The sequence below is a fragment of the Arachis hypogaea genome, chromosome 13 (genome assembly GCF_003086295.3).
Source record: "Arachis hypogaea cultivar Tifrunner chromosome 13, arahy.Tifrunner.gnm2.J5K5, whole genome shotgun sequence".
NCBI lineage: Eukaryota > Viridiplantae > Streptophyta > Magnoliopsida > Fabales > Fabaceae > Arachis > Arachis hypogaea.
Window position 1 is genome coordinate 15,321,356 of NC_092048.1, and position 4,445 is coordinate 15,325,800.

A 4,445-nucleotide genomic window follows, 5' to 3' on the forward strand; every position below is an offset into this window, starting at 1 on the left:
TTTCTTTTACTTTTCGAAATCTATATTTTAATTTCTAATTACTTTACTTTATATTATTTTATATCATTTTTTTATTTATCCATTTTTTTTAATAAAATAAAAACAAAAATATATTTTGTTTGCAATTCATATCAATTCCATTTTATCCATCATGGACCTGAATGGAAATGAACAGTCCAGAAGGACTCTGGGGTCATATGCTAACCCCATTACTGCTGCAGATGGGAGTAGCATCTGTATACCTCCCATCAAAGCAAGCAGTTTTGAGCTAAATCATCAGCTCATTGTCATGGTGCAACAAAATTGCCAGTATTCTGGTCTTCCACAGGAAGAATCTACTGAGTTTCTGGCGCAGTTCTTGCAAATTGCTGACACAGTGTGTGACAAAGAGGTAGATCAGGATGTATACAGGCTGTTACTGTTTCCATTTGCTGTAAAAGATCAAGCTAAGAGGTGGTTAAATAACCAACCCACAGCAAGCATAAGAACATGGAAACAGTTATCAGACAAATTCCTGAATCAATATTTCCCTCCAAAAAGGATGACACAGCTAAGGCTGGACATCCAAGGCTTTAAACAAGAGGATGAAGAATCCCTTTATAACGCCTGGGAGAGGTACAGAGGGATGCTAAGGAAATGCCCTTCTGAAATATTTTCAGAGTGGGTACAATTAGACATCTTCTACTATGGGCTTACAGAAAAAGCTCAGACATCTCTAGACCACTCAGCTGGTGGATCTATACACATGAGAAAGACTGTTGAAGAGGCTCAAGAGCTTATTGATATAGTTGCTAGAAATCAGCATCTGTACATAAGTAATGAGTCCTCCATGAAAGAAGAAGCTAAGGCAGTATCAATTTACTTTAGTCCTCAGGAACAAGTTGCTGAACTCAATCACCAACTATCTTCTATAACAAAGCAGTTAGCAGAATTTAAGGAAATGCTACAAGAAACCAAAATTGCTAACAAAGATATGGAATCACAATTAAATCAGACAAAACAACAGTTATCAAAATAGATAATAGAGGAGTGCCAAGCAGTTCAATTAAGAAGTGGAAAAATGTTAAATACTCCAACTCAAAGCAGCAGAAAGCCAAGAAAAGAACAGCTGACAGAAGATGAGCAACCTGCTACCCAAAATCCCTCTGAGGACAGTAAGAGCCCAGAGAGGAATAGGTCTGGCGATCAAACGCCAGAAACAAGTGAAAAACTGGCGTTAAACTCTAAATCCACGTCCAGTTCTGGCGTCTAAACGCCAGAAAAGGGTAGGAACTTGGCGTTAAACACCCAATCCATGTCCAGTTCTGGCGTTCAAACGCCAGTGAGAGATCAAACACCTGCAAGTGCTGATACTAACTCCCTCAAGAAGGCTTCTCAACCTGCCTCTGTAGGAAACAAACCTGCAGCAACTACGGTTGAAGAATATAAAGCCAAAATACCTTATCCTCAGAAACTCCGCCAAGCGGAACAGGATAAACAATTTGCCCGCTTTGCAGACTATCTCAGGACTCTTGAAATAAAGATTTCGTTTGTAGAGGCACTTGAACAAATACCCTCTTATGCTAAGTTCATGAAAAAGATCTTAAGTCATAAGAAGGATTGGAGAGAAATAGAAAAAAGTTTTTCTCACTGAAGAGTGCAGTGCAATCATCCTAACAAGCATACCAGAGAAGCTTAAGGATCCCGAAAGCTTTATGATACCATGCACACTAGAGGGTACTTATACCAAGACAGCTCTATGCGACCTTGGGACAAGTATCAATCTAATCCCTGTATTTACTATCAGAAAGCTTGGCTTGGCTGAAGAGGTCAAACCAACCCGGATATGTCTTCAACTTGCTGATGGCACCATTAAATATCCATCAGGCATAATTGATGACATGATTGTCAAGGTTGGGCCATTTGCCTTTTCCACTGACTTTGTAGTGCTGAAAATGGAGGAGCACAAAAGTGCAACTCTCATTCTAGGAAGACCCTTCCTAGCAACTGGACGAACCCTCATTGATGTCCAAAAAGGGGAGGTGACCTTAAGAGTCAATGAGGACGAGTTCAAGCTGAATGTCGTTGAGGCAATAAAGCATCCAGACACATCAAAAGACTGCATGCGTGTTGATATTATTGACTCCCTGGTAGAGGAGATCAACATGGCTAAGAGTCTCAAATCAGAGCTAGAAGATATCTTTAAAGATGTCCAGCCTGATCTGGAGAAATCAGAGGAAATAAAAGAGCCTCTGAAAATTCCTCAGGAAGAGGAGAAACCTCCTAAACCCGAGCTCAAACCACTACCATCATCCCTAAAATACACATTTCTGGGAGAAGTTGACACTTTTTCGATGATTATAAGCTCTGCTTTAAATCCACAGGAAGAGAAAGCACTACTTCAAGTGCTAAGGACGCACAAGACAGCTCTTGGGTGGTCCATAAGTGATCTTAAGGGCATCAACCCAGCAAGATGCATGCACAAGATCCTATTGGAGGATGATGCTAAGCCAGTGGTTCAACCACAGAGGCGGCTAAATCCAGACATGAAGGAGGTGGTACAGAAAGAGGTCACCAAGTTACTAGAGGCTGGGATTATTTATCCCATTTCTGATAGCCCCTGGGTGAGCCCTGTCCAAGTTGTCCCCAAGAAAGGAGGCATGACGGTGGTTCATAATAAAAAGAATGAACTGGTTCCTACAAGAACAGTTACAGGGTGGCGTATGTGTATTGACTACAGAAGGCTCAATACAGCCACCAGGAATGATCACTTTCCTTTACCATTCATAGACCAGATGCTAGAGAGACTAGCAGGTCATGAATACTACTGCTTTTTGGATGGCTATTCAGGTTACAACCAATTTGTAGTAGATCCTCAGGACCAAGAGAAAACACCATTCACATGTCTTTCTGGAGTGTTTGCTTACAGAAGGATGCCTTTTGGTCTGTGCAATGCACCTGCAACCTTTCAGAGGTGCATGCTCTCTATCTTCTCTGATATGGTAGAGAAATTTTTGAAAGTCTTTATGGATGACTTTTCAGTATTTGGAGACTCATTCAGCTCCTGCCTTGACCATTTAGCACTTGTTTTGAAAAGATGCCAAGAGACCAACCTAGTTTTAAATTGGGAAAAATGTCACTTTATGGTGACTAAAGGAATTGTCCTTGGGCATAAAATTTCAAACAAGGAAATAGAAGTGGATCAAGCTAAAGTGGAAGTAATTGAAAAATTACCACCACCTGCCAATGTTAAGGCAATCAGAAGCTTTATGGGGCATGCAGGATTCTATAGGATGTTTATAAAGGATTTTTCAAAAATTGGAAAACCTCTGAGTAACCTGCTAGCTGCTGACACGCCATTTGTGTTTGACACAGAGTGTCTGCAAGCGTTTAAAACTCTGAAAGCTAAGCTGGTCACAGCACCAGTTATTTCTGCACCAGACTGGACACTACCATTCGAACTAATGTGTGATGCCAGTGACCATGCCATTGGTGCAGTACTGGGACAGAGACATAACAAGCTTCTGCATGTCATTTATTATGTTAGCCGTGTTTTAAATGATACCCAGAAAAATTACACAACCACAGAAAAGGAATTGCTTGCAGTGGTTTATGCCATTGACAAGTTTAGATCACACTTAGTAGGATCAAAAGTGATTGTGTACACTGACCATGCTGCTCTTAAACATCTACTCACGAAGCAGGATTCAAAACCCAGGCTCATAAGATGGGTGTTGCTTCTGCAAGAGTTTGATATAGAAATAAGAGACAAAAAAGGGGACAGAGAACCAAGTGGCTGATCATCTGTCCCGGATATAACCAGTAGAAGGGGCATCCTTCCCCTCTATTGAGATCTCTGAAACCTTTCTGGATGAGCAATTGTTTGCCATTCAAGAAACACCATGGTTTGCAGACATTGCAAACTATAAAGCTGCAAGATTTATACCCAAGGAGTATAGCAGGCAACAAAAGAAAAAATTAATTACTGATGCAAAGTACTACCTGTGGGATGAACCATATCTCTTTAAGAGATGCGCAGACGGAATAATCCGTAGGTGTGTGCCTAGAGAAGAAGCACAGAAGATCCTATGGCATTGTCATGGATCACAATATGGAGGACATTTCGGAGGTGAGCGAACAGCCACAAAAGTCCTCCAATGTGGCTTCTACTGGCCCACTCTCTATAAAGACTCTCGAGAGTTTGTGCGTAACTGTGACAGCTGCCAGAGAGCTGGTAATCTACCTCATAGTTACGCCATGCCTCAGCAAGAGATCTTAGAGATTGAGTTGTTTGATGTATGGGGTATTGACTTCATGGGGCCTTTCCCACCATCATACTCAAACACTTATATTCTGGTGGCAGTCGACTATGTATCCAAATGGGTAGAGGCCATTGCAACACCCACCAATGATACTAAAATAGTGCTGAAGTTCCTCCAGAAACATATCTTCAGCAGGTTTGGTGT